This window comes from Chiloscyllium plagiosum, unplaced genomic scaffold (assembly GCF_037043375.1).
Source record: "Chiloscyllium plagiosum isolate Xiang-an unplaced genomic scaffold, Cpla_swu_hap1 HiC_scaffold_42, whole genome shotgun sequence".
Lineage (NCBI taxonomy): Eukaryota > Metazoa > Chordata > Chondrichthyes > Orectolobiformes > Hemiscylliidae > Chiloscyllium > Chiloscyllium plagiosum.
The window spans coordinates 105,388,036-105,415,070 of record NW_028270180.1 but is presented as its reverse complement, the minus strand read 5'-3'; the positions used below and the strand labels follow the sequence as shown (position 1 = coordinate 105,415,070).

The 27,035-nt window shown below is 45.0% G+C and overlaps 7 non-coding genes across 7 annotated transcripts; all 7 read left to right on the top strand.

Moving 5' to 3' along the window:
* Window positions 1–2,868: 2,868 nt before the first annotated feature.
* Window positions 2,869–2,941, top strand: trnav-cac (transfer RNA valine (anticodon CAC)). Its single transcript has one exon. It is a non-coding gene; the product is annotated as a tRNA-Val (tRNA).
* Window positions 2,942–6,222: 3,281 nt separating this feature from the next.
* trnav-cac (transfer RNA valine (anticodon CAC)) lies at window positions 6,223–6,295 on the top strand. The gene has a single exon. It is a non-coding gene; the product is annotated as a tRNA-Val (tRNA).
* Window positions 6,296–12,929: 6,634 nt separating this feature from the next.
* trnav-cac (transfer RNA valine (anticodon CAC)) lies at window positions 12,930–13,002 on the top strand. Its single transcript has one exon. It is a non-coding gene; the product is annotated as a tRNA-Val (tRNA).
* Window positions 13,003–16,286: 3,284 nt separating this feature from the next.
* On the top strand, window positions 16,287–16,359 carry trnav-cac (transfer RNA valine (anticodon CAC)). The gene has a single exon. It is a non-coding gene; the product is annotated as a tRNA-Val (tRNA).
* Window positions 16,360–19,642: 3,283 nt separating this feature from the next.
* Window positions 19,643–19,715, top strand: trnav-cac (transfer RNA valine (anticodon CAC)). The gene has a single exon. It is a non-coding gene; the product is annotated as a tRNA-Val (tRNA).
* Window positions 19,716–22,997: 3,282 nt separating this feature from the next.
* On the top strand, window positions 22,998–23,070 carry trnav-cac (transfer RNA valine (anticodon CAC)). Its single transcript has one exon. It is a non-coding gene; the product is annotated as a tRNA-Val (tRNA).
* Window positions 23,071–26,352: 3,282 nt separating this feature from the next.
* trnav-cac (transfer RNA valine (anticodon CAC)) lies at window positions 26,353–26,425 on the top strand. The gene has a single exon. It is a non-coding gene; the product is annotated as a tRNA-Val (tRNA).
* Window positions 26,426–27,035: the final 610 nt, after the last annotated feature.

Genomic DNA, 27,035 nt, shown 5'->3' with positions numbered 1-27,035 from the left:
AGAATTGGCACCAGATGTCTTGAATCAGATGTTCTGGAGCAATTCGCACGTTAGTGGCTCATTCAATCAACAATAGCAATTAAAGAAATTACACTCTCAGAGGAACCTTTCGACTTGCGCATTCATAGCGTCTCTAGTATTAAGGTCCGCCCCGAGATCTAAGTCATGTTGGAACTGAAACGGAGGAATCGACAGAGAGGCTATAGAATGACATCGCTTCCATTTGGTTTTCTTCAAATCACTGACGAGCAGGAAAATGTAAACGGGGAGGGCGAGTGGAGAAGTGAGGCAGTTGCAGCTCTGGTGAAATTCCTTCTTTGTGATTCACTCAGCAACCAGAGAAGTGAAGGTGACTCAGGCGTGAAAGCTCTTCACATCGAGAACAAAAAGCACTCAAGGGCAGTTAGCGCCTCTTCCGGAGTGGGGGTGGGGTGAGGTAATTACCTTTTGACTTCTGTCACTATGTTCAGAAACTGGCTTTTAGATTGAGGTGAACAGAAACTGCATTTCTAAAAAGCACCACCGAATTTAGCAAAATTTATTGAGTCGCTTCTCCTCGATTCCCACACAGGTTTCCAACTCAGTTGGTATCCATGTGGCTCATGTCCAGGAGTGAACATCTCAGCAGCAAATTGCACGGTTAAGGTAAAAGGCAAGGAAAGTGGCATCTCGAACTGGCTCCGAGGTCAGAGCATTCTCACAATGTGATCTGTCGTTCTCGGATTGTAATGCTACCTCCGGTTTTAGGGTGGAGAACATTCTTTGGGACTCTTATTCTGAAAAAAAAAACAGACACAGTGACTGAAACTATGCTGCACGGTATGATGTGGAACACGGCCTGCTCAGGTTTGTGCATTTTCACTGTAGTCCGGTGTGTTTCGTATTCCGTGTAAACGTGAAAGTCGTCCTGTTTCGAGCAATGGGTGAAATCATTTAGCAAAGCAAGAATGGAAATTCCCGTAATGTCAAGCAGCTCATGGTTATTTTACCAAATCATAAGCGAACTCATATTCTCACGCACTGACAGATACATTTGTAGCTGAAAAGAGTCTGAGAAGATAGACTCAGCTTACCATTGATTTTTGTCTGGATTGATGGGCTATCAATATCTGCTGCGAAATTGACATTGTAGCCGGGCACATCCCAGCAGCTGTGCGAGTCCGAGAGGAATCATGGAACCCCATTTCATGTGACTTTGCATCTGTTGTTATGCAGGAGCACAATTGGAAATACAAGAAAATGAGGCGGCGCGGCCGGCTTGTAGTTTGGCCGAGCGGTCTAAGGCGCTGGATCCAGGTTCCAGTCTCGAAACTGGTTCGAATCCCACCAGTGCCATTTCTGCTGATCCACTCCAACGCTGCAGCTTGTTAAAATGCTGTTTCGGTGCCCACTGTATATTGATGTTGAAAACAAAAGTAAAATGGGTTTGCTTCCCAGGGAATTAACTGTGGTGTGGGATACTGCCAAGTATTTCAAAATGTCTCTACTGTCATGATCGTGTTCGCCTCCCGCGCGGAAAATCCCAAACAGTTCTGCCGTCCCAGGCAAGTTGAGCTTTTACTGGAACCGAATGGAGACTGTTATTTCATCGCTGTTGTGAAACGAAGTCCTACGGTGACTCTACTCGTTGTTATTGGGTTTCTAGCTAATGGGAAAATCGTTCCAATGAATTTCGATGTCATACCTTATTGAATTTCTCCCACTTCCTTCATTTCCGACTTGGGAACATCGGAAGGGAAAGATAATCTAATCGAGACTGTGATTGGTGAAATTCACTTTTTACGGCCAATTCTTATTATGTTCTTTCTTTCTCTCATTTCAGCATTGTCTGGAAAGCGGTGGTGCACTAAGGCTGCAGTATGTTTGAAAGAGCCGTTTGGAAATGCCCTGTTGTTAGTTGTGAGATTACTTTATGACTCATGCCCTCAGACTGTATCACATTTAGCATTCATGCATCTCTGTGTCTGAAAATGCATGAGGTATGCCAGTTTTGTTTGTGTTCCGTGTTAAATGCTTTCTGTTTTGCGATTCGCTCAATACATTTCGATTTAACAGGGTTTCTGAGGTAACTTTCAGCAGCAAAAATCCTCAGCTGAGGATCTGGGAAAATTTCACAGAATATGGTCAGTCGGAGCTAAACTAAGGAAGGCGTTCGTTTCTGCAGTGTTTCACAATACTACCTTTCCCGTGAGCAGTCGAACAGACTAAATGATTGTGCCACAGACTGCGATGGCAAGCTCCGCTAAAAAGTAATCCTTTAAAGCCGGTGGAAGCAACACGACGTTATTGGGGTACACCGTGGAAAAAGATACTTCGGTGGACCTCGTCCATGCTCACCACATAGCCAAAATTAAACAAGTCGCGTTCCCCAGCATTTGGCCGCAATCCCTTTAAACGCTTCCTATCAAGAAACTCAACCGATTACCTTTGCAATTTTCTGAGTGTAATAGCCTTCTCCACTTCCTCTGGTGATCATTCCAAACACGCACAACCTTCTTTGTGAGAAATGTGCCTCAGGTCCTTTGTCACTTTCAGCACACTCACCTTAAAGCTATGCTGTCGAGTTTTCAACTCACACCAACTTGGGTAAAACACGTAAATACTCAGTTTACCACCCTTCCATAAGGTCATGTCGCAGCTGTTACGCTGCAAGGAAAGTCGTCCCAGCCTATTCCACCTCGCCCTACGGTACAAACATCGACGACATCTTTGTCTATATTTTGTCATCAATTTAACGTGTCTTTTTTTTTACGTTTTCAAGATGTCAATTACGCTGGACAACAACGAGCTATTGGAAACAGAAAGGTGAAACGGATTCAGCTTTCAGTGCTGCATGCCACGGAGCCGCCGCACGGCCGGCTGTGGCTTGTTTCTGTAGTGTAGTGGTCATCACGTTCGCCTCACACGCGAAAGGTCCCCAGTTCGAAACTGGGCAGAAACTGCTTTGTTCTTCAACTGCAGCCTTTTACATGGACAAGAGCTGAGCTTTCTTGCATGCTTTCACATCTGCAAACCTGCCTTCGAATTTGCTTGAACAAATCTGCTCTCGTAGTGAAATGTTATGCAATTCCATTTAATTACAGTGCAAAGCGTTGTTAACTTTTTCTCCAACCTGGTTCTGATTACATGCCACTCTGTTTGAGAGTGTATTTACCGCCTTCGGATCCTTCCGCGAAAAGCAGTACCGCATTTGCATTCCTTGTGCAGGCGGCTCGGTTCACAGACAGGAAAGATGCAGATGCTCTGGTGTCACAGCGCACCACGAATTCCTGAACTTGTCTGTCTGTCAAATGTACCCCAAGGTAGTCTCAGAAAGACCTCATTTGGAAGCTGTCAATCGTTATTCAACGTGCGAGAATTGGCACCAGATGTCTTGAATCAGATGTTCTGGAGCAATTCGCACGTTAGTGGCTCATTCAATCAACAATAGCAATTAAAGAAATTACACTCTCAGAGGAACCTTTCGACTTGCGCATTCATAGCGTCTCTAGTATTAAGGTCCGCCCCGAGATCTAAGTCATGTTGGAACTGAAACGGAGGAATCGACAGAGAGGCTATAGAATGACATCGCTTCCATTTGGTTTTCTTCAAATCACTGACGAGCAGGAAAATGTAAACGGGGAGGGCGAGTGGAGAAGTGAGGCAGTTGCAGCTCTGGTGAAATTCCTTCTTTGTGATTCACTCAGCAACCAGAGAAGTGAAGGTGACTCAGGCGTGAAAGCTCTTCACATCGAGAACAAAAAGCACTCAAGGGCAGTTAGCGCCTCTTCCGGAGTGGGGGTGGGGTGAGGTAATTACCTTTTGACTTCTGTCACTATGTTCAGAAACTGGCTTTTAGATTGAGGTGAACAGAAACTGCATTTCTAAAAAGCACCACCGAATTTAGCAAAATTTATTGAGTCGCTTCTCCTCGATTCCCACACAGGTTTCCAACTCAGTTGGTATCCATGTGGCTCATGTCCAGGAGTGAACATCTCAGCAGCAAATTGCACGGTTAAGGTAAAAGGCAAGGAAAGTGGCATCTCGAACTGGCTCCGAGGTCAGAGCATTCTCACAATGTGATCTGTCGTTCTCGGATTGTAATGCTACCTCCGGTTTTAGGGTGGAGAACATTCTTTGGGACTCTTATTCTGAAAAAAAAAACAGACACAGTGACTGAAACTATGCTGCACGGTATGATGTGGAACACGGCCTGCTCAGGTTTGTGCATTTTCACTGTAGTCCGGTGTGTTTCGTATTCCGTGTAAACGTGAAAGTCGTCCTGTTTCGAGCAATGGGTGAAATCATTTAGCAAAGCAAGAATGGAAATTCCCGTAATGTCAAGCAGCTCATGGTTATTTTACCAAATCATAAGCGAACTCATATTCTCACGCACTGACAGATACATTTGTAGCTGAAAAGAGTCTGAGAAGATAGACTCAGCTTACCATTGATTTTTGTCTGGATTGATGGGCTATCAATATCTGCTGCGAAATTGACATTGTAGCCGGGCACATCCCAGCAGCTGTGCGAGTCCGAGAGGAATCATGGAACCCCATTTCATGTGACTTTGCATCTGTTGTTATGCAGGAGCACAATTGGAAATACAAGAAAATGAGGCGGCGCGGCCGGCTTGTAGTTTGGCCGAGCGGTCTAAGGCGCTGGATCCAGGTTCCAGTCTCGAAACTGGTTCGAATCCCACCAGTGCCATTTCTGCTGATCCACTCCAACGCTGCAGCTTGTTAAAATGCTGTTTCGGTGCCCACTGTATATTGATGTTGAAAACAAAAGTAAAATGGGTTTGCTTCCCAGGGAATTAACTGTGGTGTGGGATACTGCCAAGTATTTCAAAATGTCTCTACTGTCATGATCGTGTTCGCCTCCCGCGCGGAAAATCCCAAACAGTTCTGCCGTCCCAGGCAAGTTGAGCTTTTACTGGAACCGAATGGAGACTGTTATTTCATCGCTGTTGTGAAACGAAGTCCTACGGTGACTCTACTCGTTGTTATTGGGTTTCTAGCTAATGGGAAAATCGTTCCAATGAATTTCGATGTCATACCTTATTGAATTTCTCCCACTTCCTTCATTTCCGACTTGGGAACATCGGAAGGGAAAGATAATCTAATCGAGACTGTGATTGGTGAAATTCACTTTTTACGGCCAATTCTTATTATGTTCTTTCTTTCTCTCATTTCAGCATTGTCTGGAAAGCGGTGGTGCACTAAGGCTGCAGTATGTTTGAAAGAGCCGTTTGGAAATGCCCTGTTGTTAGTTGTGAGATTACTTTATGACTCATGCCCTCAGACTGTATCACATTTAGCATTCATGCATCTCTGTGTCTGAAAATGCATGAGGTATGCCAGTTTTGTTTGTGTTCCGTGTTAAATGCTTTCTGTTTTGCGATTCGCTCAATACATTTCGATTTAACAGGGTTTCTGAGGTAACTTTCAGCAGCAAAAATCCTCAGCTGAGGATCTGGGAAAATTTCACAGAATATGGTCAGTCGGAGCTAAACTAAGGAAGGCGTTCGTTTCTGCAGTGTTTCACAATACTACCTTTCCCGTGAGCAGTCGAACAGACTAAATGATTGTGCCACAGACTGCGATGGCAAGCTCCGCTAAAAAGTAATCCTTTAAAGCCGGTGGAAGCAACACGACGTTATTGGGGTACACCGTGGAAAAAGATACTTCGGTGGACCTCGTCCATGCTCACCACATAGCCAAAATTAAACAAGTCGCGTTCCCCAGCATTTGGCCGCAATCCCTTTAAACGCTTCCTATCAAGAAACTCAACCGATTACCTTTGCAATTTTCTGAGTGTAATAGCCTTCTCCACTTCCTCTGGTGATCATTCCAAACACGCACAACCTTCTTTGTGAGAAATGTGCCTCAGGTCCTTTGTCACTTTCAGCACACTCACCTTAAAGCTATGCTGTCGAGTTTTCAACTCACACCAACTTGGGTAAAACACGTAAATACTCAGTTTACCACCCTTCCATAAGGTCATGTCGCAGCTGTTACGCTGCAAGGAAAGTCGTCCCAGCCTATTCCACCTCGCCCTACGGTACAAACATCGACGACATCTTTGTCTATATTTTGTCATCAATTTAACGTGTCTTTTTTTTTACGTTTTCAAGATGTCAATTACGCTGGACAACAACGAGCTATTGGAAACAGAAAGGTGAAACGGATTCAGCTTTCAGTGCTGCATGCCACGGAGCCGCCGCACGGCCGGCTGTGGCTTGTTTCTGTAGTGTAGTGGTCATCACGTTCGCCTCACACGCGAAAGGTCCCCAGTTCGAAACTGGGCAGAAACTGCTTTGTTCTTCAACTGCAGCCTTTTACATGGACAAGAGCTGAGCTTTCTTGCATGCTTTCACATCTGCAAACCTGCCTTCGAATTTGCTTGAACAAATCTGCTCTCGTAGTGAAATGTTATGCAATTCCATTTAATTACAGTGCAAAGCGTTGTTAACTTTTTCTCCAACCTGGTTCTGATTACATGCCACTCTGTTTGAGAGTGTATTTACCGCCTTCGGATCCTTCCGCGAAAAGCAGTACCGCATTTGCATTCCTTGTGCAGGCGGCTCGGTTCACAGACAGGAAAGATGCAGATGCTCTGGTGTCACAGCGCACCACGAATTCCTGAACTTGTCTGTCTGTCAAATGTACCCCAAGGTAGTCTCAGAAAGACCTCATTTGGAAGCTGTCAATCGTTATTCAACGTGCGAGAATTGGCACCAGATGTCTTGAATCAGATGTTCTGGAGCAATTCGCACGTTAGTGGCTCATTCAATCAACAATAGCAATTAAAGAAATTACACTCTCAGAGGAACCTTTCGACTTGCGCATTCATAGCGTCTCTAGTATTAAGGTCCGCCCCGAGATCTAAGTCATGTTGGAACTGAAACGGAGGAATCGACAGAGAGGCTATAGAATGACATCGCTTCCATTTGGTTTTCTTCAAATCACTGACGAGCAGGAAAATGTAAACGGGGAGGGCGAGTGGAGAAGTGAGGCAGTTGCAGCTCTGGTGAAATTCCTTCTTTGTGATTCACTCAGCAACCAGAGACGTGAAGGTGACTCAGGCGTGAAAGCTCTTCACATCGAGAACAAAAAGCACTCAAGGGCAGTTAGCGCCTCTTCCGGAGTGGGGGTGGGGTGAGGTAATTACCTTTTGACTTCTGTCACTATGTTCAGAAACTGGCTTTTAGATTGAGGTGAACAGAAACTGCATTTCTAAAAAGCACCACCGAATTTAGCAAAATTTATTGAGTCGCTTCTCCTCGATTCCCACACAGGTTTCCAACTCAGTTGGTATCCATGTGGCTCATGTCCAGGAGTGAACATCTCAGCAGCAAATTGCACGGTTAAGGTAAAAGGCAAGGAAAGTGGCATCTCGAACTGGCTCCGAGGTCAGAGCATTCTCACAATGTGATCTGTCGTTCTCGGATTGTAATGCTACCTCCGGTTTTAGGGTGGAGAACATTCTTTGGGACTCTTATTCTGAAAAAAAAACAGACACAGTGACTGAAACTATGCTGCACGGTATGATGTGGAACACGGCCTGCTCAGGTTTGTGCATTTTCACTGTAGTCCGGTGTGTTTCGTATTCCGTGTAAACGTGAAAGTCGTCCTGTTTCGAGCAATGGGTGAAATCATTTAGCAAAGCAAGAATGGAAATTCCCGTAATGTCAAGCAGCTCATGGTTATTTTACCAAATCATAAGCGAACCCATATTCTCACGCACTGACAGATACATTTGTAGCTGAAAAGAGTCTGAGAAGATAGACTCAGCTTACCATTGATTTTTGTCTGGATTGATGGGCTATCAATATCTGCTGCGAAATTGACATTGTAGCCGGGCACATCCCAGCAGCTGTGCGAGTCCGAGAGGAATCATGGAACCCCATTTCATGTGACTTTGCATCTGTTGTTATGCAGGAGCACAATTGGAAATACAAGAAAATGAGGCGACGCGGCCGGCTTGTAGTTTGGCCGAGCGGTCTAAGGCGCTGGATCCAGGTTCCAGTCTCGAAACTGGTTCGAATCCCACCAGTGCCATTTCTGCTGATCCACTCCAACGCTGCAGCTTGTTAAAATGCTGTTTCGGTGCCCACTGTATATTGATGTTGAAAACAAAAGTAAAATGGGTTTGCTTCCCAGGGAATTAACTGTGGTGTGGGATACTGCCAAGTATTTCAAAATGTCTCTACTGTCATGATCGTGTTCGCCTCCCGCGCGGAAAATCCCAAACAGTTCTGCCGTCCCAGGCAAGTTGAGCTTTTACTGGAACCGAATGGAGACTGTTATTTCATCGCTGTTGTGAAACGAAGTCCTACGGTGACTCTACTCGTTGTTATTGGGTTTCTAGCTAATGGGAAAATCGTTCCAATGAATTTCGATGTCATACCTTATTGAATTTCTCCCACTTCCTTCATTTCCGACTTGGGAACATCGGAAGGGAAAGATAATCTAATCGAGACTGTGATTGGTGAAATTCACTTTTTACGGCCAATTCTTATTATGTTCTTTCTTTCTCTCATTTCAGCATTGTCTGGAAAGCGGTGGTGCACTAAGGCTGCAGTATGTTTGAAAGAGCCGTTTGGAAATGCCCTGTTGTTAGTTGTGAGATTACTTTATGACTCATGCCCTCAGACTGTATCACATTTAGCATTCATGCATCTCTGTGTCTGAAAATGCATGAGGTATGCCAGTTTTGTTTGTGTTCCGTGTTAAATGCTTTCTGTTTTGCGATTCGCTCAATACATTTCGATTTAACAGGGTTTCTGAGGTAACTTTCAGCAGCAAAAATCCTCAGCTGAGGATCTGGGAAAATTTCACAGAATATGGTCAGTCGGAGCTAAACTAAGGAAGGCGTTCGTTTCTGCAGTGTTTCACAATACTACCTTTCCCGTGAGCAGTCGAACACACTAAATGATTGTGCCACAGACTGCGATGGCAAGCTCCGCTAAAAAGTAATCCTTTAAAGCCGGTGGAAGCAACACGACGTTATTGGGGTACACCGTGGAAAAAGATACTTCGGTGGACCTCGTCCATGCTCACCACATAGCCAAAATTAAACAAGTCGCGTTCCCCAGCATTTGGCCGCAATCCCTTTAAACGCTTCCTATCAAGAAACTCAACCGATTACCTTTGCAATTTTCTGAGTGTAATAGCCTTCTCCACTTCCTCTGGTGATCATTCCAAACACGCACAACCTTCTTTGTGAGAAATGTGCCTCAGGTCCTTTGTCACTTTCAGCACACTCACCTTAAAGCTATGCTGTCGAGTTTTCAACTCACACCAACTTGGGTAAAACACGTAAATACTCAGTTTACCACCCTTCCATAAGGTCATGTCGCAGCTGTTACGCTGCAAGGAAAGTCGTCCCAGCCTATTCCACCTCGCCCTACGGTACAAACATCGACGACATCTTTGTCTATATTTTGTCATCAATTTAACGTGTCTTTTTTTTTACGTTTTCAAGATGTCAATTACGCTGGACAACAACGAGCTATTGGAAACAGAAAGGTGAAACGGATTCAGCTTTCAGTGCTGCACGCCACGGAGCCGCCGCACGGCCGGCTGTGGCTTGTTTCTGTAGTGTAGTGGTCATCGCGTTCGCCTCACACGCGAAAGGTCCCCAGTTCGAAACTGGGCAGAAACTGCTTTGTTCTTCAACTGCAGCCTTTTACATGGACAAGAGCTGAGCTTTCTTGCATGCTTTCACATCTGCAAACCTGCCTTCGAATTTGCTTGAACAAATCTGCTCTCGTAGTGAAATGTTATGCAATTCCATTTAATTACAGTGCAAAGCGTTGTTAACTTTTTCTCCAACCTGGTTCTGATTACATGCCACTCTGTTTGAGAGTGTATTTACCGCCTTCGGATCCTTCCACGAAAAGCAGTACCGCATTTGCATTCCTTGTGCAGGCGGCTCGGTTCACAGACAGGAAAGATGCAGATGCTCTGGTGTCACAGCGCACCACGAATTCCTGAACTTGTCTGTCTGTCAAATGTACCCCAAGGTAGTCTCAGAAAGACCTCATTTGGAAGCTGTCAATCGTTATTCAACGTGCGAGAATTGGCACCAGATGTCTTGAATCAGATGTTCTGGAGCAATTCGCACGTTAGTGGCTCATTCAATCAACAATAGCAATTAAAGAAATTACACTCTCAGAGGAACCTTTCGACTTGCGCATTCATAGCGTCTCTAGTATTAAGGTCCGCCCCGAGATCTAAGTCATGTTGGAACTGAAACGGAGGAATCGACAGAGAGGCTATAGAATGACATCGCTTCCATTTGGTTTTCTTCAAATCACTGACGAGCAGGAAAATGTAAACGGGGAGGGCGAGTGGAGAAGTGAGGCAGTTGCAGCTCTGGTGAAATTCCTTCTTTGTGATTCACTCAGCAACCAGAGAAGTGAAGGTGACTCAGGCGTGAAAGCTCTTCACATCGAGAACAAAAAGCACTCAAGGGCAGTTAGCGCCTCTTCCGGAGTGGGGGTGGGGTGAGGTAATTACCTTTTGACTTCTGTCACTATGTTCAGAAACTGGCTTTTAGATTGAGGTGAACAGAAACTGCATTTCTAAAAAGCACCACCGAATTTAGCAAAATTTATTGAGTCGCTTCTCCTCGATTCCCACACAGGTTTCCAACTCAGTTGGTATCCATGTGGCTCATGTCCAGGAGTGAACATCTCAGCAGCAAATTGCACGGTTAAGGTAAAAGGCAAGGAAAGTGGCATCTCGAACTGGCTCCGAGGTCAGAGCATTCTCACAATGTGATCTGTCGTTCTCGGATTGTAATGCTACCTCCGGTTTTAGGGTGGAGAACATTCTTTGGGACTCTTATTCTGAAAAAAAAAACAGACACAGTGACTGAAACTATGCTGCACGGTATGATGTGGAACACGGCCTGCTCAGGTTTGTGCATTTTCACTGTAGTCCGGTGTGTTTCGTATTCCGTGTAAACGTGAAAGTCGTCCTGTTTCGAGCAATGGGTGAAATCATTTAGCAAAGCAAGAATGGAAATTCCCGTAATGTCAAGCAGCTCATGGTTATTTTACCAAATCATAAGCGAACCCATATTCTCACGCACTGACAGATACATTTGTAGCTGAAAAGAGTCTGAGAAGATAGACTCAGCTTACCATTGATTTTTGTCTGGATTGATGGGCTATCAATATCTGCTGCGAAATTGACATTGTAGCCGGGCACATCCCAGCAGCTGTGCGAGTCCGAGAGGAATCATGGAACCCCATTTCATGTGACTTTGCAGCTGTTGTTATGCAGGAGCACAATTGGAAATACAAGAAAATGAGGCGGCGCGGCCGGCTTGTAGTTTGGCCGAGCGGTCTAAGGCGCTGGATCCAGGTTCCAGTCTCGAAACTGGTTCGAATCCCACCAGTGCCATTTCTGCTGATCCACTCCAACGCTGCAGCTTGTTAAAATGCTGTTTCGGTGCCCACTGTATATTGATGTTGAAAACAAAAGTAAAATGGGTTTGCTTCCCAGGGAATTAACTGTGGTGTGGGATACTGCCAAGTATTTCAAAATGTCTCTACTGTCATGATCGTGTTCGCCTCCCGCGCGGAAAATCCCAAACAGTTCTGCCGTCCCAGGCAAGTTGAGTTTTTACTGGAACCGAATGGAGACTGTTATTTCATCGCTGTTGTGAAACGAAGTCCTACGGTGACTCTACTCGTTGTTATTGGGTTTCTAGCTAATGGGAAAATCATTCCAATGAATTTCGATGTCATACCTTATTGAATTTCTCCCACTTCCTTCATTTCCGACTTGGGAACATCGGAAGGGAAAAATAATCTAATCGAGACTGTGATTGGTGAAATTCACTTTTTACGGCCAATTCTTATTATGTTCTTTCTTTCTCTCATTTCAGCATTGTCTGGAAAGCGGTGGTGCACTAAGGCTGCAGTATGTTTGAAAGAGCCGTTTGGAAATGCCCTGTTGTTAGTTGTGAGATTACTTTATGACTCATGCCCTCAGACTGTATCACATTTAGCATTCATGCATCTCTGTGTCTGAAAATGCATGAGGTATGCCAGTTTTGTTTGTGTTCCGTGTTAAATGCTTTCTGTTTTGCGATTCGCTCAATACATTTCGATTTAACATGGTTTCTGAGGTAACTTTCAGCAGCAAAAATCCTCAGCTGAGGATCTGGGAAAATTTCACAGAATATGGTCAGTCGGAGCTAAACTAAGGAAGGCGTTCGTTTCTGCAGTGTTTCACAATACTACCTTTTCCGTGAGCAGTCGAACAGACTAAATGATTGTGCCACAGACTGCGATGGCAAGCTCCGCTAAAAAGTAATCCTTTAAAGCCGGTGGAAGCAACACGACGTTATTGGGGTACACCGTGGAAAAAGATACTTCGGTGGACCTCGTCCATGCTCACCACATAGCCAAAATTAAACAAGTCGCGTTCCCCAGCATTTGGCCGCAATCCCTCTAAACGCTTCCTATCAAGAAACTCAACCGATTACCTTTGCAATTTTCTGAGTGTAATAGCCTTCTCCACTTCCTCTGGTGATCATTCCAAACACGCACAACCTTCTTTGTGAGAAATGTGCCTCAGGTCCTTTGTCACTTTCAGCACACTCACCTTAAAGCTATGCTGTCGAGTTTTCAACTCACACCAACTTGGGTAAAACACGGAAATACTCAGTTTACCACCCTTCCATAAGGTCATGTCGCAGCTGTTACGCTGCAAGGAAAGTCGTCCCAGCCTATTCCACCTCGCCCTACGGTACAAACATCGACGACATCTTTGTCTATATTTTGTCATCAATTTAACGTGTCTTTTTTTTTACGTTTTCAAGATGTCAATTACGCTGGACAACAACGAGCTATTGGAAACAGAAAGGTGAAACGGATTCAGCTTTCAGTGCTGCACGCCACGGAGCCGCCGCACGGCCGGTTGTGGCTTGTTTCTGTAGTGTAGTGGTCATCACGTTCGCCTCACACGCGAAAGGTCCCCAGTTCGAAACTGGGCAGAAACTGCTTTGTTCTTCAACTGCAGCCTTTTACATGGACAAGAGCTGAGCTTTCTTGCATGCTTTCACATCTGCAAACCTGCCTTCGAATTTGCTTGAACAAATCTGCTCTCGTAGTGAAATGTTATGCAATTCCATTTAATTACAGTGCAAAGCGTTGTTAACTTTTTCTCCAACCTGGTTCTGATTACATGCCACTCTGTTTGAGAGTGTATTTACCGCCTTCGGATCCTTCCACGAAAAGCAGTACCGCATTTGCATTCCTTGTGCAGGCGGCTCGGTTCACAGACAGGAAAGATGCAGATGCTCTGGTGTCACAGCGCACCACGAATTCCTGAACTTGTCTGTCTGTCAAATGTACCCCAAGGTAGTCTCAGAAAGACCTCATTTGGAAGCTGTCAATCGTTATTCAACGTGCGAGAATTGGCACCAGATGTCTTGAATCAGATGTTCTGGAGCAATTCGCACGTTAGTGGCTCATTCAATCAACAATAGCAATTAAAGAAATTACACTCTCAGAGGAACCTTTCGACTTGCGCATTCATAGCGTCTCTAGTATTAAGGTCCGCCCCGAGATCTAAGTCATGTTGGAACTGAAACGGAGGAATCGACAGAGAGGCTATAGAATGACATCGCTTCCATTTGGTTTTCTTCAAATCACTGACGAGCAGGAAAATGTAAACGGGGAGGGCGAGTGGAGAAGTGAGGCAGTTGCAGCTCTGGTGAAATTCCTTCTTTGTGATTCACTCAGCAACCAGAGAAGTGAAGGTGACTCAGGCGTGAAAGCTCTTCACATCGAGAACAAAAAGCACTCAAGGGCAGTTAGCGCCTCTTCCGGAGTGGGGGTGGGGTGAGGTAATTACCTTTTGACTTCTGTCACTATGTTCAGAAACTGGCTTTTAGATTGAGGTGAACAGAAACTGCATTTCTAAAAAGCACCACCGAATTTAGCAAAATTTATTGAGTCGCTTCTCCTCGATTCCCACACAGGTTTCCAACTCAGTTGGTATCCATGTGGCTCATGTCCAGGAGTGAACATCTCAGCAGCAAATTGCACGGTTAAGGTAAAAGGCAAGGAAAGTGGCATCTCGAACTGGCTCCGAGGTCAGAGCATTCTCACAATGTGATCTGTCGTTCTCGGATTGTAATGCTACCTCCGGTTTTAGGGTGGAGAACATTCTTTGGGACTCTTATTCTGAAAAAAAAAAACAGACACAGTGACTGAAACTATGCTGCACGGAATGATGTGGAACACGGCCTGCTCAGGTTTGTGCATTTTCACTGTAGTCCGGTGTGTTTCGTATTCCGTGTAAACGTGAAAGTCGTCCTGTTTCGAGCAATGGGTGAAATCATTTAGCAAAGCAAGAATGGAAATTCCCGTAATGTCAAGCAGCTCATGGTTATTTTACCAAATCATAAGCGAACCCATATTCTCACGCACTGACAGATACATTTGTAGCTGAAAAGAGTCTGAGAAGATAGACTCAGCTTACCATTGATTTTTGTCTGGATTGATGGGCTATCAATATCTGCTGCGAAATTGACATTGTCGCCGGGCACATCCCAGCAGCTGTGCGAGTCCGAGAGGAATCATGGAACCCCATTTCATGTGACTTTGCATCTGTTGTTATGCAGGAGCACAATTGGAAATACAAGAAAATGAGGCGGCGCGGCCGGCTTGTAGTTTGGCCGAGCGGTCTAAGGCGCTGGATCCAGGTTCCAGTCTCGAAACTGGTTCGAATCCCACCAGTGCCATTTCTGCTGATCCACTCCAACGCTGCAGCTTGTTAAAATGCTGTTTCGGTGCCCACTGTATATTGATGTTGAAAACAAAAGTAAAATGGGTTTGCTTCCCAGGGAATTAACTGTGGTGTGAGATACTGCCAAGTATTTCAAAATGTCTCTACTGTCATGATCGTGTTCGCCTCCCGCGCGGAAAATCCCAAACAGTTCTGCCGTCCCAGGCAAGTTGAGCTTTTACTGGAACCGAATGGAGACTGTTATTTCATCGCTGTTGTGAAACGAAGTCCTACGGTGACTCTACGCGTTGTTATTGGGTTTCTAGCTAATGGGAAAATCGTTCCAATGAATTTCGATGTCATACCTTATTGAATTTCTCCCACTTCCTTCATTTCCGACTTGGGAACATCGGAAGGGAAAGATAATCTAATCGAGACTGTGATTGGTGAAATTCACTTTTTATCGGCCAATTCTTATTATGTTCTTTCTTTCTCTCATTTCAGCATTGTCTGGAAAGCGGTGGTGCACTAAGGCTGCAGTATGTTTGAAAGAGCCGTTTGGAAATGCCCTGTTGTTAGTTGTGAGATTACTTTATGACTCATGCCCTCAGACTGTATCACATTTAGCATTCATGCATCTCTGTGTCTGAAAATGCATGAGGTATGCCAGTTTTGTCTGTGTTCCGTGTTAAATGCTTTCTGTTTTGCGATTCGCTCAATACATTTCGATTTAACAGGGTTTCTGAGGTAACTTTCAGCAGCAAATATCCTCAGCTGAGGATCTGGGAAAATTTCACAGAATATGGTCAGTCGGAGCTAAACTAAGGAAGGCGTTCGTTTCTGCAGTGTTTCACAATACTACCTTTCCCGTGAGCAGTCGAACAGACTAAATGATTGTGCCACAGACTGCGATGGCAAGCTCCGCTAAAAAGTAATCCTTTAAAGCCGGTGGAAGCAACACGACGTTATTGGGGTACACCGTGGAAAAAGATACTTCGGTGGACCTCGTCCATGCTCACCACATAGCCAAAATTAAACAAGTCGCGTTCCCCAGCATTTGGCCGCAATCCCTCTAAACGCTTCCTATCAAGAAACTCAACCGATTACCTTTGCAATTTTCTGAGTGTAATAGCCTTCTCCACTTCCTCTGGTGATCATTCCAAACACGCACAACCTTCTTTGTGAGAAATGTGCCTCAGGTCCTTTGTCACTTTCAGCACACTCACCTTAAAGCTATGCTGTCGAGTTTTCAACTCACACCAACTTGGGTAAAACACGGAAATACTCAGTTTACCACCCTTCCATAAGGTCATGTCGCAGCTGTTACGCTGCAAGGAAAGTCGTCCCAGCCTATTCCACCTCGCCCTACGGTACAAACATCGACGACATCTTTGTCTATATTTTGTCATCAATTTAACGTGTCTTTTTTTTTTACGTTTTCAAGATGTCAATTACGCTGGACAACAACGAGCTATTGGAAACAGAAAGGTGAAACGGATTCAGCTTTCAGTGCTGCACGCCACGGAGCCGCCGCACGGCCGGTTGTGGCTTGTTTCTGTAGTGTAGTGGTCATCACGTTCGCCTCACACGCGAAAGGTCCCCAGTTCGAAACTGGGCAGAAACTGCTTTGTTCTTCAACTGCAGCCTTTTACATGGACAAGAGCTGAGCTTTCTTGCATGCTTTCACATCTGCAAACCTGCCTTCGAATTTGCTTGAACAAATCTGCTCTCGTAGTGAAATGTTATGCAATTCCATTTAATTACAGTGCAAAGCGTTGTTAACTTTTTCTCCAACCTGGTTCTGATTACATGCCACTCTGTTTGAGAGTGTATTTACCGCCTTCGGATCCTTCCACGAAAAGCAGTACCGCATTTGCATTCCTTGTGCAGGCGGCTCGGTTCACAGACAGGAAAGATGCAGATGCTCTGGTGTCACAGCGCACCACGAATTCCTGAACTTGTCTGTCTGTCAAATGTACCCCAAGGTAGTCTCAGAAAGACCTCATTTGGAAGCTGTCAATCGTTATTCAACGTGCGAGAATTGGCACCAGATGTCTTGAATCAGATGTTCTGGAGCAATTCGCACGTTAGTGGCTCATTCAATCAACAATAGCAATTAAAGAAATTACACTCTCAGAGGAACCTTTCGACTTGCGCATTCATAGCGTCTCTAGTATTAAGGTCCGCCCCGAGATCTAAGTCATGTTGGAACTGAAACGGAGGAATCGACAGAGAGGCTATAGAATGACATCGCTTCCATTTGGTTTTCTTCAAATCACTGACGAGCAGGAAAATGTAAACGGGGAGGGCGAGTGGAGAAGTGAGGCAGTTGCAGCTCTGGTGAAATTCCTTCTTTGTGATTCACTCAGCAACCAGAGAAGTGAAGGTGACTCAGGCGTGAAAGCTCTTCACATCGAGAACAAAAAGCACTCAAGGGCAGTTAGCGCCTCTTCCGGAGTGGGGGTGGGGTGAGGTAATTACCTTTTGACTTCTGTCACTATGTTCAGAAACTGGCTTTTAGATTGAGGTGAACAGAAACTGCATTTCTAAAAAGCACCACCGAATTTAGCAAAATTTATTGAGTCGCTTCTCCTCGATTCCCACACAGGTTTCCAACTCAGTTGGTATCCATGTGGCTCATGTCCAGGAGTGAACATCTCAGCAGCAAATTGCACGGTTAAGGTAAAAGGCAAGGAAAGTGGCATCTCGAACTGGCTCCGAGGTCAGAGCATTCTCACAATGTGATCTGTCGTTCTCGGATTGTAATGCTACCTCCGGTTTTAGGGTGGAGAACATTCTTTGGGACTCTTATTCTGAAAAAAAAAAACAGACACAGTGACTGAAACTATGCTGCACGGAATGATGTGGAACACGGCCTGCTCAGGTTTGTGCATTTTCACTGTAGTCCGGTGTGTTTCGTATTCCGTGTAAACGTGAAAGTCGTCCTGTTTCGAGCAATGGGTGAAATCATTTAGCAAAGCAAGAATGGAAATTCCCGTAATGTCAAGCAGCTCATGGTTATTTTACCAAATCATAAGCGAACCCATATTCTCACGCACTGACAGATACATTTGTAGCTGAAAAGAGTCTGAGAAGATAGACTCAGCTTACCATTGATTTTTGTCTGGATTGATGGGCTATCAATATCTGCTGCGAAATTGACATTGTAGCCGGGCACATCCCAGCAGCTGTGCGAGTCCGAGAGGAATCATGGAACCCCATTTCATGTGACTTTGCATCTGTTGTTATGCAGGAGCACAATTGGAAATACAAGAAAATGAGGCGGCGCGGCCGGCTTGTAGTTTGGCCGAGCGGTCTAAGGCGCTGGATCCAGGTTCCAGTCTCGAAACTGGTTCGAATCCCACCAGTGCCATTTCTGCTGATCCACTCCAACGCTGCAGCTTGTTAAAATGCTGTTTCGGTGCCCACTGTATATTGATGTTGAAAACAAAAGTAAAATGGGTTTGCTTCCCAGGGAATTAACTGTGGTGTGAGATACTGCCAAGTATTTCAAAATGTCTCTACTGTCATGATCGTGTTCGCCTCCCGCGCGGAAAATCCCAAACAGTTCTGCCGTCCCAGGCAAGTTGAGCTTTTACTGGAACCGAATGGAGACTGTTATTTCATCGCTGTTGTGAAACGAAGTCCTACGGTGACTCTACGCGTTGTTATTGGGTTTCTAGCTAATGGGAAAATCGTTCCAATGAATTTCGATGTCATACCTTATTGAATTTCTCCCACTTCCTTCATTTCCGACTTGGGAACATCGGAAGGGAAAGGTAATCTAATCGAGACTGTGATTGGTGAAATTCACTTTTTATCGGTCAATTCTTATTATGTTCTTTCTTTCTCTCATTTCAGCATTGTCTGGAAAGCGGTGGTGCACTAAGGCTGCAGTATGTTTGAAAGAGCCGTTTGGAAATGCCCTGTTGTTAGTTGTGAGATTACTTTATGACTCATGCCCTCAGACTGTATCACATTTAGCATTCATGCATCTCTGTGTCTGAAAATGCATGAGGTATGCCAGTTTTGTTTGTGTTCCGTGTTAAATGCTTTCTGTTTTGCGATTCGCTCAATACATTTCGATTTAACAGGGTTTCTGAGGTAACTTTCAGCAGCAAAAATCCTCAGCTGAGGATCTGGGAAAATTTCACAGAATATGGTCAGTCGGAGCTAAACTAAGGAAGGCGTTCGTTTCTGCAGTGTTTCACAATACTACCTTTCCCGTGAGCAGTCGAACAGACTAAATGATTGTGCCACAGACTGCGATGGCAAGCTCCGCTAAAAAGTAATCCTTTAAAGCCGGTGGAAGCAACACGACGTTATTGGGGTACACCGTGGAAAAAGATACTTCGGTGGACCTCGTCCATGCTCACCACATAGCCAAAATTAAACAAGTCGCGTTCCCCAGCATTTGGCCGCAATCCCTCTAAACGCTTCCTATCAAGAAACTCAACCGATTACCTTTGCAATTTTCTGAGTGTAATAGCCTTCTCCACTTCCTCTGGTGATCATTCCAAACACGCACAACCTTCTTTGTGAGAAATGTGCCTCAGGTCCTTTGTCACTTTCAGCACACTCACCTTAAAGCTATGCTGTCGAGTTTTCAACTCACACCAACTTGGGTAAAACACGGAAATACTCAGTTTACCACCCTTCCATAAGGTCATGTCGCAGCTGTTACGCTGCAAGGAAAGTCGTCCCAGCCTATTCCACCTCGCCCTACGGTACAAACATCGACGACATCTTTGTCTATATTTTGTCATCAATTTAACGTGTCTTTTTTTTTACGTTTTCAAGATGTCAATTACGCTGGACAACAACGAGCTATTGGAAACAGAAAGGTGAAACGGATTCAGCTTTCAGTGCTGCACGCCACGGAGCCGCCGCACGGCCGGTTGTGGCTTGTTTCTGTAGTGTAGTGGTCATCACGTTCGCCTCACACGCGAAAGGTCCCCAGTTCGAAACTGGGCAGAAACTGCTTTGTTCTTCAACTGCAGCCTTTTACATGGACAAGAGCTGAGCTTTCTTGCATGCTTTCACATCTGCAAACCTGCCTTCGAATTTGCTTGAACAAATCTGCTCTCGTAGTGAAATGTTATGCAATTCCATTTAATTACAGTGCAAAGCGTTGTTAACTTTTTCTCCAACCTGGTTCTGATTACATGCCACTCTGTTTGAGAGTGTATTTACCGCCTTCGGATCCTTCCACGAAAAGCAGTACCGCATTTGCATTCCTTGTGCAGGCGGCTCGGTTCACAGACAGGAAAGATGCAGATGCTCTGGTGTCACAGCGCACCACGAATTCCTGAACTTGTCTGTCTGTCAAATGTACCCCAAGGTAGTCTCAGAAAGACCTCATTTGGAAGCTGTCAATCGTTATTCAACGTGCGAGAATTGGCACCAGATGTCTTGAATCAGATGTTCTGGAGCAATTCGCACGTTAGTGGCTCATTCAATCAACAATAGCAATTAAAGAAATTACACTCTCAGAGGAACCTTTCGACTTGCGCATTCATAGCGTCTCTAGTATTAAGGTCCGCCCCGAGATCTAAGTCATGTTGGAACTGAAACGGAGGAATCGACAGAGAGGCTATAGAATGACATCGCTTCCATTTGGTTTTCTTCAAATCACTGACGAGCAGGAAAATGTAAACGGGGAGGGCGAGTGGAGAAGTGAGGCAGTTGCAGCTCTGGTGAAATTCCTTCTTTGTGATTCACTCAGCAACCAGAGAAGTGAAGGTGACTCAGGCGTGAAAGCTCTTCACATCGAGAACAAAAAGCACTCAAGGGCAGTTAGCGCCTCTTCCGGAGTGGGGGTGGGGTGAGGTAATTACCTTTTGACTTCTGTCACTATGTTCAGAAACTGGCTTTTAGATTGAGGTGAACAGAAACTGCATTTCTAAAAAGCACCACCGAATTTAGCAAAATTTATTGAGTCGCTTCTCCTCGATTCCCACACAGGTTTCCAACTCAGTTGGTATCCATGTGGCTCATGTCCAGGAGTGAACATCTCAGCAGCAAATTGCACGGTTAAGGTAAAAGGCAAGGAAAGTGGCATCTCGAACTGGCTCCGAGGTCAGAGCATTCTCACAATGTGATCTGTCGTTCTCGGATTGTAATGCTACCTCCGGTTTTAGGGTGGAGAACATTCTTTGGGACTCTTATTCTGAAAAAAAAACAGACACAGTGACTGAAACTATGCTGCACGGAATGATGTGGAACACGGCCTGCTCAGGTTTGTGCATTTTCACTGTAGTCCGGTGTGTTTCGTATTCCGTGTAAACGTGAAAGTCGTCCTGTTTCGAGCAATGGGTGAAATCATTTAGCAAAGCAAGAATGGAAATTCCCGTAATGTCAAGCAGCTCATGGTTATTTTACCAAATCATAAGCGAACCCATATTCTCACGCACTGACAGATACATTTGTAGCTGAAAAGAGTCTGAGAAGATAGACTCAGCTTACCATTGATTTTTGTCTGGATTGATGGGCTATCAATATCTGCTGCGAAATTGACATTGTCGCCGGGCACATCCCAGCAGCTGTGCGAGTCCGAGAGGAATCATGGAACCCCATTTCATGTGACTTTGCATCTGTTGTTATGCAGGAGCACAATTGGAAATACAAGAAAATGAGGCGGCGCGGCCGGCTTGTAGTTTGGCCGAGCGGTCTAAGGCGCTGGATCCAGGTTCCAGTCTCGAAACTGGTTCGAATCCCACCAGTGCCATTTCTGCTGATCCACTCCAACGCTGCAGCTTGTTAAAATGCTGTTTCGGTGCCCACTGTATATTGATGTTGAAAACAAAAGTAAAATGGGTTTGCTTCCCAGGGAATTAACTGTGGTGTGAGATACTGCCAAGTATTTCAAAATGTCTCTACTGTCATGATCGTGTTCGCCTCCCGCGCGGAAAATCCCAAACAGTTCTGCCGTCCCAGGCAAGTTGAGCTTTTACTGGAACCGAATGGAGACTGTTATTTCATCGCTGTTGTGAAACGAAGTCCTACGGTGACTCTACGCGTTGTTATTGGGTTTCTAGCTAATGGGAAAATCGTTCCAATGAATTTCGATGTCATACCTTATTGAATTTCTCCCACTTCCTTCATTTCCGACTTGGGAACATCGGAAGGGAAAGATAATCTAATCGAGACTGTGATTGGTGAAATTCACTTTTTATCGGCCAATTCTTATTATGTTCTTTCTTTCTCTCATTTCAGCATTGTCTGGAAAGCGGTGGTGCACTAAGGCTGCAGTATGTTTGAAAGAGCCGTTTGGAAATGCCCTGTTGTTAGTTGTGAGATTACTTTATGACTCATGCCCTCAGACTGTATCACATTTAGCATTCATGCATCTCTGTGTCTGAAAATGCATGAGGTATGCCAGTTTTGTCTGTGTTCCGTGTTAAATGCTTTCTGTTTTGCGATTCGCTCAATACATTTCGATTTAACAGGGTTTCTGAGGTAACTTTCAGCAGCAAATATCCTCAGCTGAGGATCTGGGAAAATTTCACAGAATATGGTCAGTCGGAGCTAAACTAAGGAAGGCGTTCGTTTCTGCAGTGTTTCACAATACTACCTTTCCCGTGAGCAGTCGAACAGACTAAATGATTGTGCCACAGACTGCGATGGCAAGCTCCGCTAAAAAGTAATCCTTTAAAGCCGGTGGAAGCAACACGACGTTATTGGGGTACACCGTGGAAAAAGATACTTCGGTGGACCTCGTCCATGCTCACCACATAGCCAAAATTAAACAAGTCGCGTTCCCCAGCATTTGGCCGCAATCCCTCTAAACGCTTCCTATCAAGAAACTCAACCGATTACCTTTGCAATTTTCTGAGTGTAATAGCCTTCTCCACTTCCTCTGGTGATCATTCCAAACACGCACAACCTTCTTTGTGAGAAATGTGCCTCAGGTCCTTTGTCACTTTCAGCACACTCACCTTAAAGCTATGCTGTCGAGTTTTCAACTCACACCAACTTGGGTAAAACACGGAAATACTCAGTTTACCACCCTTCCATAAGGTCATGTCGCAGCTGTTACGCTGCAAGGAAAGTCGTCCCAGCCTATTCCACCTCGCCCTACGGTACAAACATCGACGACATCTTTGTCTATATTTTGTCATCAATTTAACGTGTCTTTTTTTTTTACGTTTTCAAGATGTCAATTACGCTGGACAACAACGAGCTATTGGAAACAGAAAGGTGAAACGGATTCAGCTTTCAGTGCTGCACGCCACGGAGCCGCCGCACGGCCGGTTGTGGCTTGTTTCTGTAGTGTAGTGGTCATCACGTTCGCCTCACACGCGAAAGGTCCCCAGTTCGAAACTGGGCAGAAACTGCTTTGTTCTTCAACTGCAGCCTTTTACATGGACAAGAGCTGAGCTTTCTTGCATGCTTTCACATCTGCAAACCTGCCTTCGAATTTGCTTGAACAAATCTGCTCTCGTAGTGAAATGTTATGCAATTCCATTTAATTACAGTGCAAAGCGTTGTTAACTTTTTCTCCAACCTGGTTCTGATTACATGCCACTCTGTTTGAGAGTGTATTTACCGCCTTCGGATCCTTCCACGAAAAGCAGTACCGCATTTGCATTCCTTGTGCAGGCGGCTCGGTTCACAGACAGGAAAGATGCAGATGCTCTGGTGTCACAGCGCACCACGAATTCCTGAACTTGTCTGTCTGTCAAATGTACCCCAAGGTAGTCTCAGAAAGACCTCATTTGGAAGCTGTCAATCGTTATTCAACGTGCGAGAATTGGCACCAGATGTCTTGAATCAGATGTTCTGGAGCAATTCGCACGTTAGTGGCTCATTCAATCAACAATAGCAATTAAAGAAATTACACTCTCAGAGGAACCTTTCGACTTGCGCATTCATAGCGTCTCTAGTATTAAGGTCCGCCCCGAGATCTAAGTCATGTTGGAACTGAAACGGAGGAATCGACAGAGAGGCTATAGAATGACATCGCTTCCATTTGGTTTTCTTCAAATCACTGACGAGCAGGAAAATGTAAACGGGGAGGGCGAGTGGAGAAGTGAGGCAGTTGCAGCTCTGGTGAAATTCCTTCTTTGTGATTCACTCAGCAACCAGAGAAGTGAAGGTGACTCAGGCGTGAAAGCTCTTCACATCGAGAACAAAAAGCACTCAAGGGCAGTTAGCGCCTCTTCCGGAGTGGGGGTGGGGTGAGGTAATTACCTTTTGACTTCTGTCACTATGTTCAGAAACTGGCTTTTAGATTGAGGTGAACAGAAACTGCATTTCTAAAAAGCACCACCGAATTTAGCAAAATTTATTGAGTCGCTTCTCCTCGATTCCCACACAGGTTTCCAACTCAGTTGGTATCCATGTGGCTCATGTCCAGGAGTGAACATCTCAGCAGCAAATTGCACGGTTAAGGTAAAAGGCAAGGAAAGTGGCATCTCGAACTGGCTCCGAGGTCAGAGCATTCTCACAATGTGATCTGTCGTTCTCGGATTGTAATGCTACCTCCGGTTTTAGGGTGGAGAACATTCTTTGGGACTCTTATTCTGAAAAAAAAACAGACACAGTGACTGAAACTATGCTGCACGGAATGATGTGGAACACGGCCTGCTCAGGTTTGTGCATTTTCACTGTAGTCCGGTGTGTTTCGTATTCCGTGTAAACGTGAAAGTCGTCCTGTTTCGAGCAATGGGTGAAATCATTTAGCAAAGCAAGAATGGAAATTCCCGTAATGTCAAGCAGCTCATGGTTATTTTACCAAATCATAAGCGAACCCATATTCTCACGCACTGACAGATACATTTGTAGCTGAAAAGAGTCTGAGAAGATAGACTCAGCTTACCATTGATTTTTGTCTGGATTGATGGGCTATCAATATCTGCTGCGAAATTGACATTGTCGCCGGGCACATCCCAGCAGCTGTGCGAGTCCGAGAGGAATCATGGAACCCCATTTCATGTGACTTTGCATCTGTTGTTATGCAGGAGCACAATTGGAAATACAAGAAAATGAGGCGGCGCGGCCGGCTTGTAGTTTGGCCGAGCGGTCTAAGGCGCTGGATCCAGGTTCCAGTCTCGAAACTGGTTCGAATCCCACCAGTGCCATTTCTGCTGATCCACTCCAACGCTGCAGCTTGTTAAAATGCTGTTTCGGTGCCCACTGTATATTGATGTTGAAAACAAAAGTAAAATGGGTTTGCTTCCCAGGGAATTAACTGTGGTGTGAGATACTGCCAAGTATTTCAAAATGTCTCTACTGTCATGATCGTGTTCGCCTCCCGCGCGGAAAATCCCAAACAGTTCTGCCGTCCCAGGCAAGTTGAGCTTTTACTGGAACCGAATGGAGACTGTTATTTCATCGCTGTTGTGAAACGAAGTCCTACGGTGACTCTACGCGTTGTTATTGGGTTTCTAGCTAATGGGAAAATCGTTCCAATGAATTTCGATGTCATACCTTATTGAATTTCTCCCACTTCCTTCATTTCCGACTTGGGAACATCGGAAGGGAAAGATAATCTAATCGAGACTGTGATTGGTGAAATTCACTTTTTATCGGCCAATTCTTATTATGTTCTTTCTTTCTCTCATTTCAGCATTGTCTGGAAAGCGGTGGTGCACTAAGGCTGCAGTATGTTTGAAAGAGCCGTTTGGAAATGCCCTGTTGTTAGTTGTGAGATTACTTTATGACTCATGCCCTCAGACTGTATCACATTTAGCATTCATGCATCTCTGTGTCTGAAAATGCATGAGGTATGCCAGTTTTGTCTGTGTTCCGTGTTAAATGCTTTCTGTTTTGCGATTCGCTCAATACATTTCGATTTAACAGGGTTTCTGAGGTAACTTTCAGCAGCAAATATCCTCAGCTGAGGATCTGGGAAAATTTCACAGAATATGGTCAGTCGGAGCTAAACTAAGGAAGGCGTTCGTTTCTGCAGTGTTTCACAATACTACCTTTCCCGTGAGCAGTCGAACAGACTAAATGATTGTGCCACAGACTGCGATGGCAAGCTCCGCTAAAAAGTAATCCTTTAAAGCCGGTGGAAGCAACACGACGTTATTGGGGTACACCGTGGAAAAAGATACTTCGGTGGACCTCGTCCATGCTCACCACATAGCCAAAATTAAACAAGTCGCGTTCCCCAGCATTTGGCCGCAATCCCTCTAAACGCTTCCTATCAAGAAACTCAACCGATTACCTTTGCAATTTTCTGAGTGTAATAGCCTTCTCCACTTCCTCTGGTGATCATTCCAAACACGCACAACCTTCTTTGTGAGAAATGTGCCTCAGGTCCTTTGTCACTTTCAGCACACTCACCTTAAAGCTATGCTGTCGAGTTTTCAACTCACACCAACTTGGGTAAAACACGGAAATACTCAGTTTACCACCCTTCCATAAGGTCATGTCGCAGCTGTTACGCTGCAAGGAAAGTCGTCCCAGCCTATTCCACCTCGCCCTACGGTACAAACATCGACGACATCTTTGTCTATATTTTGTCATCAATTTAACGTGTCTTTTTTTTTTACGTTTTCAAGATGTCAATTACGCTGGACAACAACGAGCTATTGGAAACAGAAAGGTGAAACGGATTCAGCTTTCAGTGCTGCACGCCACGGAGCCGCCGCACGGCCGGTTGTGGCTTGTTTCTGTAGTGTAGTGGTCATCACGTTCGCCTCACACGCGAAAGGTCCCCAGTTCGAAACTGGGCAGAAACTGCTTTGTTCTTCAACTGCAGCCTTTTACATGGACAAGAGCTGAGCTTTCTTGCATGCTTTCACATCTGCAAACCTGCCTTCGAATTTGCTTGAACAAATCTGCTCTCGTAGTGAAATGTTATGCAATTCCATTTAATTACAGTGCAAAGCGTTGTTAACTTTTTCTCCAACCTGGTTCTGATTACATGCCACTCTGTTTGAGAGTGTATTTACCGCCTTCGGATCCTTCCACGAAAAGCAGTACCGCATTTGCATTCCTTGTGCAGGCGGCTCGGTTCACAGACAGGAAAGATGCAGATGCTCTGGTGTCACAGCGCACCACGAATTCCTGAACTTGTCTGTCTGTCAAATGTACCCCAAGGTAGTCTCAGAAAGACCTCATTTGGAAGCTGTCAATCGTTATTCAACGTGCGAGAATTGGCACCAGATGTCTTGAATCAGATGTTCTGGAGCAATTCGCACGTTAGTGGCTCATTCAATCAACAATAGCAATTAAAGAAATTACACTCTCAGAGGAACCTTTCGACTTGCGCATTCATAGCGTCTCTAGTATTAAGGTCCGCCCCGAGATCTAAGTCATGTTGGAACTGAAACGGAGGAATCGACAGAG